Below are 12,740 nucleotides of genomic sequence, written 5' to 3'. Positions count from 1 at the left end.
ATCTTCATTATTACCATGGACAACAACAAAAAAAATGGAAAGAAAGTTGACTTGTGGGTGTGAGACTGTGGTGAAATACAGATCCTGATTCATGCCTGGTTAGATGTCCTCTGGAGATGCTGTGCTCATTAGTTTGGAGGTGTTAGTTCTTCAGTTTCTTTTATAAGCACTTTGTTATTTTGTCATTGGATAATAATGGATGTGTCACAGTAAATATGTCTCAAATGCCTAGGAAATGCTTACCTGCCATAGAATACAGTGACATAATTTTTGAGATGATATACACCTTTCTCGTGAAGCCTAAGCTTGTTATGAAGTTCTGGCCTTTGACTATGATTATTTTCTTTCGAGTAAACATTGGAACACATCCTGTTAACTCTTAACTTGCTCGCCAGGCAAGATTTTTCAAAATCTTCTGTCCTTGTAAGTATACAGCTCAGGAATAATCAGTTTGTTCTGGAACATAGCTACAAATCCAGACTTCCCTGGTAGCCCAGTCAGTAGAGAATCCACCTGCAACGCTGGAGACAGGAGTTTGATCCCTGGGCCAGGAAGATCCCCTAAAGAAGGAAGTGGCTACCCACTCCAGTATTCTTACCTGGAGAATTCCATGGACAGAGGAGCCTGGTGGGTTACAGTCCATGGGGTCACAGGAGTCAGAGACAACTGAGCAACTAAATCAGCACCACCATAGCTACACATGGTCAACCTGTTTTCAGTAGAGGCAACAGAGGGAAAAGGTAAAGGAGGTTAAATGTAAAAAAGATCAATGTTCACCCCTAATCTCATCATTTGAAGTTGTAAGGAATACAGTTTCTTACACTGCACTGTGTAAAACATTTGGACTTATTTGCTGATTCATTTGATTGACTGATTCATGGAAAAACACTTGCCATATACTGCATGCTAGATGTTGGGATGAAGGGTAAGATGAGGGAGGATTATAAGGCTCAGTCCAAGGGACTTATAATTGAACCTTAAAATCAGACTTGGGCAGTGTACTGCAGTTATCAGGTAATCAACAAACATTTTTCCACAAGCTTAATTTTTGTAATGTCAGTACTAGATGCTATGGAGCATGCAAAAATACATCAAACAAGACATACACAATTTTTTAAATTATTTGTTTTTTTAGCTGGGCCAGGTATTAGTCGTGGCACATGGGATCTAGTTCCCTGACCATTGATCAAACCCAGGCCCCTCGCATTACGAGCATGGAGTCTTCACCACTGGGCTACCAGGGCAGTCCCAAGATAAATACAATTAAATGAGAAAAAGGTTTAGTAAATATTCATTAATCACATAAGTAGAAACTGAGAGTAGGTATAATTTAAGAGGCATTTAAAAGATCAGCAGATGGGAAATTTCTATGGACTTGACTGATTGGGGCATACCTTTGAAAGGAGGTGGAAGAACTTGGCTCATTTTGGCCTGACACTTGCCCCTTCACCCCCATGTCTTGGTCATAAGCTATTTCAATTCACTTAAACTATTGTTTGAACAGTGATCTGAGTCTGCTAAAAATATAAGAAATATTTTGATTTGTACTGAATCATAGTCTGAAATTAGTTATTACGTGAAGACAATTTTCCATAAGTTCTTCTAGAGAAAAGAAAATTAATTATGGATCGATTAATTATTTCACATACCTGAAGACCTCCAGGGAATGGCATGGCGTCACGGCATAGCCCCAGTGTTAAATTTTGCATTTGATTCCTTGCATTTGCTGAAAATGAATGAAATTGGATGACTTCCTGTTGACTATGAATCTAAAGCAGCTACTGTGCATTGTTTATTTCCCTAGAGTGTAAGAATTCTGTAAGAATTCTATAACATCCTGCTTTTAGTCAAATTATGCCTCTTTCTCCCCAAAGATTTTTCATGTGCAAATAGATTAGATAAGTGGTAGGAGTTCAGAGTGACAGCCCTTTGGGGATAGAGTAGTATTCCTATAAGTATTCCTATATTTATATTAAAAAGATTATTTTTAATTATGAAATATTTCAAGCATGCAGAAAAGCATAGAAAGTAATCTAATAAAGACCATGCACCCTTTATCTAGATGTAATAGATGTTAATATTTTGCACATTTTTGTCTTCAGATGTCTTTCTCCTTTAAAAATATTATCAATACAGTAGATGCTTCCTCACTGCATCACTTCCTCCTTGTCTCCAGAAGCAGGTGTTATTCTGAAGTTGATCTGTATCATTTTATGAATAAAATGTCTGCCCAGATATCAAGAAGCAACATATCCTTTTTTGTGGTATGGTCAGCTGTTTTGAGACTACTGTCATGAATGTACATTTAGTACCCTCACTTTAATGGTTGTAGAATATACTCACTTTGTTGCTTAGCATTTTTTTGTGAGTCAATCATGGTTTGCGTTGACTCTTTCCATTTGTTTTTTATCAGTAAACCTGCTTTGGGACATGTGCCTGCTACTTTGCCGGGAAAGCTTGAAAGGGGAATTGCTGAGTCATCATTTAGTGTAGGTTCTGCTGCTGAAGGTCAGCAAAGGTGTGAAGGGGCCAAGACAGAAGTTCATTTCTTTTCTGTTTAGCAGCCCAGATGTGTGTGTGAGCGCTCAGTCTTGTCCAGCGCTTTGCGACCCCATGGACCGTAGCCCGCCAGGCTGCTCTGCCCATGGGATTCTCCAGGCAAGAACACTGCAGTGGGTTGCCATTTCCTCCTCCAGGGGATCTTCCCAACTCAGGGATTGAAGCCATGTCTCCTGCATCTCCTGCACTGGCAGCAGGATTCTTTTTTTTTTTTATTTTTTAAATTGAAAAATAGTTGCTTTACAGTGTTGGTTGATTTCTGCCATACATCAACATGAATCACTCATAGGTAAACATATGTCCCCTCCCTCTCGAACCTCCCTCCCACCTCCCACCCCATCCCACCCTTCTAGGTTGTCATGGAAAACTGGTCTGAGCTCACTGAGTCATTCAGCAAATTTCCACTGGCTACCTATTTTATATCTGATGTGTGCATGTGTCTGTGTTACTCACTCAGTCGTGTCAGACTCTCTGTGACCCCACAGACTGTAGCCCCCCAGGCTCCTCTGTCCATGGGATTCTCCAGGCACAAATACTGGAGTGGGTTGCCGTTTCCTTCTCCATTTATATCTGGCAGTATATGTGTATCCAGGCTACTCTCTCCATTCATCTCACCCTCGATCCCCCTGCCACTCCAGTGTTCTGCTCCACCTGGGAAATCCATGTAACAGCTCAGAGTGGGTGCTTACGTCTGAGGGTGGCTCAGAGCGGGTGCTTATGTTCATGGGTGGTTGTCCTCAGTGGGGGAACTTGGGGACTCAGCCTCCTTTCAGCTGTGTCTCCAGCTTTCCCTGGGTGCTTCAAGGACTGTGTGCACCTGGGGGGAGTCAAAAGACCATAGAGAGGCACATTCACCCTCCTGAAAGCTCTAGGTTGGAATCGGCACAGACCACTTCTCCTCTGTTGTTTTTTTTTTTTTTTTTAATTTTATTACCATTTTTTTTCCCATTTATTTTTATTAGTTGGAGGCTAATTACTTTACATCATTGCAGTGGTTTTTGTCATACATTGAAATGAATTAGCCATGGATTTACATGTATTCACCACTTCTCCTCTGAACTGACTTGCTATTTAAGCTCTTCTGTGGGCAGTTGGGGCTTGCCTTGTGGCTCAGCTGGTAAAGAATTTGTGGGAGACCTGGGTTCGATCCCTGGGTTGGGAAAATCCCCTGGAGAAGGGAAAGGCTACCCACTCCAGTATTCTGGCCTAGAGAATTGTTTTCTTGGGCTCCAAAATCAGTGAAGATGGTGACTGCAGCCATGGAATTAAAAGACACTTGCTCCTTTTAAGAAAAGCTATGACCAAACTAGACAACATATTAAAAACCAGAGACATTACTTTGCGAACAAAGGTCTGTCTAGTCAAAGCTATTGTTTTTCCAAAAGTCATGTATGGATGTGAGAGTTGGACTGTAAAAAAAGCTGAGCACTGAAGAATTGATGTTTTTGACTTATGGTGTTGGAGAAGACTCTTGAGAGTCCCTTGGACTATAAGGAGATCCAACCAGTCCATCCTAATGGAAATAGGTCCTGAATATTCCCTGGAAGGACTGATGCTGAAGCTGAAGCTCCAATACTTTGGCCACCTAATGCAAAGAACTGACTCCTTGGAAAAGTACCCTGATGCTGGGAAAGATTGAAGGCAGGAGGAGAAGGGGACGACAGAGGATGAGATGGTTGGATGTCATCACCGACTTGATGGACATGAGTTTGCGTAAGCTCCGGGAGTTGGTGCTGGACAGGGAGGCCTGGCATGCTGCTGTCCATGGGGTCACAAAGAGTCAGACACGACTGAGCAACTGAACTAAACCGTGGGCAGTTATCCTTACAGTGGAAGTCACTCATAGTAGGAGTTGGTCTTTAGCTTGTTACACTGGAAAACTTTCTGATCAGCTTCCACACTCTGGCCTAGATTATTATGGATGATCAGATTGCCCTAAATTTCCTTTTTGTGGACCAAGATGGAGTCTGTACAATCACAAATACATTGTACTGTACTTGAACTAACACTTGAGAACCTTGTTTCCTGAGGTAGATTCTAATGGTTTATGGTCCTTGTTCCATTAGTTGGTCTTAAACTTGGAGGTCGGGAGGGATGGCTGAGGTCAACACTGCTGGCTGGCCTCATTCCACTGCTTAGAGTCTTACTGATAGTAGCCTTAATATGATGCTGTGTGTGTGTGTGTGTGTGTGTGTGTGTGTCCAGCTTTTTGTGACCATAGCCTGCTAGGCTCCTCTATCCATGGAATTATCCAGGCAAGAGTACTGGGCTAGGTTCTTCATGCCCTCTTCTATGGGATCTTCCTAACCCAAGGATGGAACCAGTGTCTCTTACATCTCCTGAGTTAGCATACAAGCTGACTAGCTCCACCTGGGAAGTTCTAATATGATGCTGCATGAGGCAAATTGACAGATTTTGTCCCAGCCTCAGCTGGTAAGATTTATCAGTGACTGACTGAGTGGTGTACTCAGAGAAATGTGCCAAAAGCTCAGATGATGTAGAAAGGATGCTGTTGGAAGTAAATCCTAGGGGTCTCTGATGTTCCTGCACAACCTGCAGGCAGAGGCACTGAGTCTGCTTTCTGGACTGCCTTGACTAGAATTTGCTGAAAATCAGGACTGTGTCCATAGAGCAAAGGGTAGTCATGCTTATGGCCCATTATAAAAGAGTTGGATTCCCTAAACTTGGTGTTTCTCTGCTGCATGTGCAGCTGTCATCCTGTCCTTGTCAAATCTCCCCATAGAGACTGGAGCTTGGTGAGCTGACCGGCACAAGGAGATGCTGATGCTCTGGCTTCTGCTACTGCCATGAGAAATGAAGACTTTTGCTTCTGAACCAGGAGTCTCTTGTCTTCTGCCAGCATCTGTGATAGTCAGACATGCTGACTTGTTAGCTTGCATGTAGGGTAAAAATCTCAGTTTCTGCAAAGTTCTTGCTGATGAGAAGATAAAAATATCACAACTTGGGTGATTTTGGCCAATGCACCCATCCACTGTGGGTCTGCTGTTCCACATAACTTACAAAAAATAGGATGTGCTGAACCAGACTACTTTTAAGGCTCTTTGAGAGCCTGAAGAGCTGTGGTTTTATGATTCTGCGGGGCAACGTCTTAGTGCCTTCCTCAGCATTGTTGCTGTTGTTAAGTCACTGTCTGACTCTTTGCGACCCCATGAATGGCAACACACCAGGCTTCCCTGTCCTTCACTGTCTCCCAGAGCTTGCTCAGACTCACGTCTGTTGAGTTGGTGATGCCATCCAACCATCTCATCCTCTGTCACCCACCTCTGCTGCCCTCAATCTTTCCCAGCATCAAGGTCTTTTCTAATGAATAGACTTTTTGCATCAGGTGGCCAAAGTGTTGGAGTTTCAGCTTCAACATCAGTCCTTCCAATGAAAACCCAGGACTGATCTCCTTTAGGATGGACTGGTTGGATCTCCTTGCAGCCCAAGGGACTCTTAAGAGTCTTCTCCAGCACCACAGCTTAAAAGCATCAATTTTTTGGCATTCAGCCTCCTTTATGATCCAACTCTCACATCTGTACATGACTTCTGGAAAAACTATAGCTTTGACCAGATGGACCTTTGTTGGCAAAGTGATGTCTCTGCTTTTTAATACACTATCTAGATTTGTCATAATTTTCTTCCAAGGAGCAAGCGTCTTTTAGTTTCATGGCTGCAGTCACCATCCACAGTGATTTTGGAGCCCCAAAATAAAGTCTGTCACTGTTTCCGTCTTTTCCCCATCTATTTGCCAAGAAGTGATAGGTTCTGATGCCATGATCTTAGTTTTTTGAATGCTGAGCTTTAAGCCAGTTTTTTCACTCTCCTCTTTCACTCAGATGGTGTCCATGTTGAAGAATCTACCTGCCAATGCAGGAGACACAAGAGACTTGGGTTTGATCCCTGGGTCAGGAAGATCCCCTGGAGGAGGAGATGGCATCCCACTCCAGTATTCTTGCCAGGAAAGTTCCATGGACAGAGGAGTCTGCTGGGCTACAGTCCACGGGGTCACAAAGAGTCGGACACAAGTGAGCACAGTTTAGTTAGTGGATTAAGGAAAATCCATCATTGCTGTGGCCTCTATTTCAGCAAACAGCAAAGCATGTTCTGCGCATGCTGGCTTGTCTGGGGAGTACCGTGACAGCAGGCATCTGCATTTGATGGTTCGCTGAAGACACAGAGAGATCAGGTACTAAGCAAAGGGCACTGACTTACGGGACCTGACTCTCGATGCCCTGACTTGTTTTGAATATCAAATCAGTTGTCTTTTGTCGTCCTGATGGTTTTGCACTGGAAGCTTGGTTGCTGGTGACGCCTTGCCCTGTGAGACACTGTAAGTCTTGACTGGAGCGGGGAGGACAGGGAGACTCCAAGTGAAAAAATGATTGGGAACCCTCTGGGTTTGCAGAGTCCTGAGGCATGACTGACTGAGACATTGGCTCTTTGCACCTCAAATGATTCTTTAAGTCAAATGCTCATATCCATGACAGGAGGTGATGGGGCAAATGTTGGTGAAGGTTTGATTGACAGGGCCTGCAGGAAGCTGCTGCTCAGGCAGAGGCAGCCCCAGTGCCCTGAGCTGGCTGTCCTAGCTCCCCTCTCTAGTCTCTGTGCTGAAGCCCTTGACCTCAGGACTCCGGATCTACACACTTGCTTCTTTCCGCTCCTTTTCTGGAACACAGAGGAGCACGGGTTGCAAGAGCCTTTTCCTATCTCTAAGGCCAGTGCTAGGCAGAGATGCCTGCCCTCCCTTGTCATCCAGCCTTCCACACTAGAGCTTCGCATGCACGTCTCCTAACATAAGATGCTTCACAGTTTTCATAAGCCCCAGGGTTAGTCACTTAGTCATGTCCGGTTCTTTGCGACCCCATGGACTGTAGCCCGCCAAGCTCCTCTGTCCATGGGCTTCTCTAGGCAAGAATACTGGAGTGGATAGCCATTTGCTTCTCCAGGGGATCTTCCTGACCTGGGGATTGAACCCAGGTCTCCTGCATTGGAGGCAGATTTTTTACTATCTAAAGCATTCCTCCCAGATTCCCACCAGGGAGGCCCTTCTCATAAGCCCCATGATCTCTTAAGTGTTCTCCAAGTGCTGCTCCTACCTTTTCATACAGCATTCTTTCCCCCCTAGAGGTGCATTTCCTTTTGTGTTTTTCTGGCCCTCGATTCTCTAACTTTTTTTTTTTTTTACAGGAAGATCCATTATCAAGGGAACTTGCTTTTTTGTTATTAAGACCCTGAACCACCAGGGTGTCTGATTAAATTAACTGCAAGTTTCAGAGCACAAGCAGTACCCTGTTTAATCTTCAATTTCCTTATTCATACAGGAGTGGTAGAAACAATTTTCTCCCTTCCTATTACACCAGGTTCCCCTGGCACAGGAGACACTTCCCGATGCTGGCTCCGAAAAGGCATGCGTCTCATAAACCGGAGCCGGGAGAGATCAGTGTTGTATATCTTTGAGGATATTTGTTACCTACAAAATAAGATCTGAGAGCCAGAAGGAGTATATTCTGCAGAGAAGCAAACATTTTATATTTCCACAATCACATTTTCTCAGAAACATAGTGTATCCAAATATTCAGTACATGAAAAGGAAGAACTACGTCTGCTTATTTTCCCTTCCTTCCTGACCTGACTGACTGTGTTTTACTTACCTATCTTATCTTTGAATTTTAGTTTGGAGCTTCACCTTGTCCTTCCCTCAGATCCCTTTCTCTGTGAATTTATTCATCAAATAATCCATCTTGACCATGTAGGCAGTGCCATCACCAAAAAGCTTGCAGCTTCTCTGACTGTAAAGTAAATCTCTTTGAGAAACCTCTGAATGGTGACTGGTTGCATAAAGTAGATTATGTGTGTCTGGGAGGCTTTGGAAATTGTTGTGTTCCACTTATTACGTGTTTCTGAAATGAAATATCAAGATAGTTTATCTTTGAAATGCTCCTCTCCAGACTATGAGGTTGAAAACTTAATAGTATCATGAATTCAGTGTAAAACAACAATCTATTTATTCAAGATTCTCTCTCCAATAGTGTACCTCAGAAACATCCTCGATAACACTATATATTTTAGTATTGTTTTATTACCCAAACTTGTGGAGTCTGCTTGAGGCTGGGAGGGGCAGGAAGGCAGGGAGGGAGACGGGGAGAGGGGAAAGGGAGAGAGAGAGAAATTACTTCCTAATGCGGTTATGATCTAAAAGTCTGCCTGAAGATGGAAGCCTTTCAGGGATGTGATTTGCTCTTTCCTTGTCTTTCTTACATAAACACTACCTTAGTGAAAGAATCATCCATTACTTTGATGCTTGCACTTCATGTCCTCTAACACTAAGGCTTAAAGATAGACAGATTTCAGCCTGTTCACTTATTTCTTCCCTCTCACAGGAGTGGTCGGAAACACAGGCAAAATTTGGGTCTACTTCTTAGAGCCTCCCTGTATCTACCCCAGTGGATCTCACCTGGGCACGATTCCCTCCTACTCTCAAGGGCCATTTGGCGATGTCTGGTGACTTTCTTGCTTGTCACGTTGTGTGTGAGTGGCTGTTACCAGCACCTAGGTGGTAGAGATGGAGATGTTACCAAACAGCTTGCAATATACAGCACAGATCCCGTGACAGAGAATGGTCTGGTCCTAAGGTCACTTGGGCTTCCCAGGTGGCACGTTGGTAAAGAAACCACCTGCCAATGTAGGAGACACTGGAGACTCAGGTTCGATCCCTGGCTTGGGAAGATCTCCTGGAGGAAGTAATGGCAACCCACTCCCGTATTCTTGCCTGGGAAATCCCAAGGACAGATCAGCCTGGAAAGCTGTAGTCCATGGGTCGTAAAGAGTCAGATATGACTGAGCACACACTCACATATACCAGTTGGCTTTCCTGGGGCTTCCCTGGTGGTTCAGAATGCAAAGAATCTGCCTGCAATGCAGGAGACCCAGGTTTAATCTCCTGGAGAGGGGAATGTCTCCCCACTGCAGAATTCTTGCTTGGATAGTTCCATGGACAGAGGAGCCTGGTAGGCTACAGTCCGTGGGGCTGCAGAGTCAGACATGATCGAGTGACCAACACTAAGGTCCCTAGTACACAGACTGAGAAAGCCTGATTTATACTAATCAGACTCAGAAGCAAATGGTGAAGGTTGATGACAGAAAACAGAAAAGAAATAAAAATAAATTGAGAAATTACTGCAGGCTTCATATCCCTGTTCATTTATGTCATTTCTTTCACATAATCCATCATAAACTACCAGTAAGTATAATTGTTCTTCCTTCTATTTTTTCTTCAGTCAAAGGATGACTCTAAGATGCACAAAAGTTAAGTGATGTGCTAAAAAGTCACTTGACTCACCAAGAGTCTAAAGTCTGTGGTTTTCCTCTTTCCCCTCACTGGGGGCAGCGAGATAATGATATTTGTTCTTTCCTTATCCACCAGAGGGCATGTTTCAAGACTCCTTTTGGATGCTTAATGCCGTGATGGGTGGTTGTTTAGTTTCTAAGTTTCGCAATCCCATGAACTGTAGCCCACCAGGCTCTTAAGCCCAAGGAATTTCCCGGGCTAGAATACTGGAGTGGATTGTCATTTCCTTCTCCAGGAGATCTTCTTGACCCAGAGACCAAACCTGTGTCTACCTTCATTGCAGGAGGATTCTTTACCACTGAGCCACCAGTCAGTTCAGTGGCTCAGTCATGTCCGACTCTTTATGACCTCACGCACTGCAGCACAGAAGGCCTCCCTGTCCATCACCAACTCCTGGAGCTTGCTCAAACTCATGTCCATCGAGTCAGTGATGCCATCCAGCCATCTCATCCTCTGTCGTCCCTTTCACCTCCTGCCCCCAATCCCTCCCAGAATCAGGGTCTTTTCAAATGAGTCAGTTCTTCACATCAGGTGGCCAAAGTATCAGAGTTTCAGCTTCAACATCAGTCCTTTCAATGAATATTCAGGACTGATTTCCTTTAGGATGGACTGGTTGGATCTCCTTGCAGTCCAAGGGACTCTCAAGAGTCTTCTCCAACACCACAGTTCAAAAGCATCAATTCTTCAGCGCTCAGCTTTCTTTATAGTCCAGCTCTCATATCCATGACTACTGGAAAAAACAGCTTTGACTACACGGACCTTTGTTAGCAAACTAACGTCTCTGCTTTTTAATATGCTGTCTCGGTTGGCCATAGCCTTTCCTCCAAGGAGCAAGAATCTTTTAATTTCGTGGTTGCAGTCACCATCTGCAGTGATTTTCGAGTCCAAGAAAATAAAGTCTCTCACTGCTTCCATTGTTTCCCCATCTATTTGCCATGAAGTGATTGGAGTGGATTTCATGATCTTAGTTTTCTGAATGTTGAGTTTTCAGCCAGCTTTTTAACTCTCTTCTTTCACTTTCAACAAGACTCTTTAGTTCTTCTTTGCTTTCTGCCATAAGGGTGGTGTCATCTGCATATCTGAGGTTATTGATATTTCTCCCAGCAATCTTGATTCCAGCTTGTGCTTCTTCCAGTCCAGCATTTCTCATGATGTACTCTGCATATAAGTTAAATAAGTAGGGTGACAATATACAGCCTTGCCTTACTCCTTTCCCAATTTGGAACCAGTCTGTTGTTCCATGTCTGGTTCTAACTCTTGCTTCTTGACCTGCATACAGATTTCTCAGGAGGCAGGTCAGGTGGTCTGGTATTCCCATATCTTTAAGAACTTTCCACAGTTTATTGTGATACACACAGTCAAAGGCTTTCATGTAGTCAATAAAGCAGAAATAGATGTTTTTCTGGAACTCTCTTGCTTTTTTGATGATCCAGCGGATGTTGGCAATTTGATCTCTGGTTCCTCTGTCTTTTCTAAATCCAGCTTGAACATCTGGAAGTTCATGGTTCATGGACTATTGAAGCCTGGCTTGGAGAATAGTAAGCATTACTTTACTAGCATGTGAGATGAGTGCAATTGTGCAGTAGTTTGAGCATTCTTTGGCATTGCCTTTCTTTGGGATTGGAATGCAAACTGACCTTTTCCAGTCCTGTGGCCACTGTTTTCCAAATTTGCTGGCATATTGAGTGCAGCATTTTCACAGCATCATCTTCTAGGATTTGCAATAGCTCAACTGGAATTCCATCACATCCACTAGCTTTGTTCATAATGATGCTTCCTAAGGCCCACTTGACTTCACATCCCAGGATGTCTGCCTCTAGGTAAGTGATCATACCATCGTAGTTATCTGGATCATGCAGATCTTTTTTGTATAGTTCTTCTGTGTATTCTTGCCACCTCTTCTTAATGTCTTCTGCTTCTGTTATATCCCTACCATTTCTGTCCTTTATTGAGCCCATCTTTGCATGAAGTATTCCCTTGGTGTCTCTAATTTTCTTGAAGAGATCTCTAGTCTTTCCCATTCTGTTATTTTCCTCTATTTCTTTGCTTTGATCACTGAGGAAGCCTTTCTTATCTCTCCTTCCTATTCTTTGGAACTCTGCATTCAAATGGGTATATCTTTCCTTTTCTCCTTTGCCTTTAGCTTCTCTTCTTTTCTCAGCTATTTGTAAGGCCTCCTCAGACAACCATTTTGCATTTTTTCATTTCTTTTTCTTGGGGATAATCTTGATCACTGCCTCCAGTACAATGTCACCAACTTCTATCCATAGTTCTTCAGGCACTGTATCAGATCTAATCCCTTGAATCTATTTGTCACATCCACTGTATAATCATAAGGGATTTGTAGGTTTTTCCTGAATGGTCTAGTGGTTTTCCCTACTTTATTGAATATAAGTCTGAATTTGACAATAAGGAGTTCATGATCTGAGCCACAGTCAGCTCCCAAACCAACTGAGCCACCAGAGAACCCCAAAATATTGAGTATTACCAAATCCTGTGTATACTATATTTTTTCCTATAGTAATAGGAGGGTAGCAGGCATAGCCTGGCTATGGTGGACAAGGGGGTGATTCATATTCCTGATGGGATGGGCAGGATGGTGTGAAATGTCATGACACTATTCAGAATCACATGAAACTTAAAACTTATGAACTATTTGTTTATGGATTTTTTTTTAAATTTAATATTTTCAGACTGTGTTTGACCTTGGGCAACTGAAACTCTGGAAAGTGAAACCACTGATATAAGGTGATTACTGCATTCCTTTGAAACCTCAGACTGGGGAGAATTGAGGCTGTGCTTGTGTGTGTTATCAAGAGCTTTATAT

The sequence above is a fragment of the Odocoileus virginianus genome, chromosome 8 (genome assembly GCF_023699985.2).
Source record: "Odocoileus virginianus isolate 20LAN1187 ecotype Illinois chromosome 8, Ovbor_1.2, whole genome shotgun sequence".
Lineage (NCBI taxonomy): Eukaryota > Metazoa > Chordata > Mammalia > Artiodactyla > Cervidae > Odocoileus > Odocoileus virginianus.
This window is presented reverse-complemented; position numbering follows the sequence as displayed.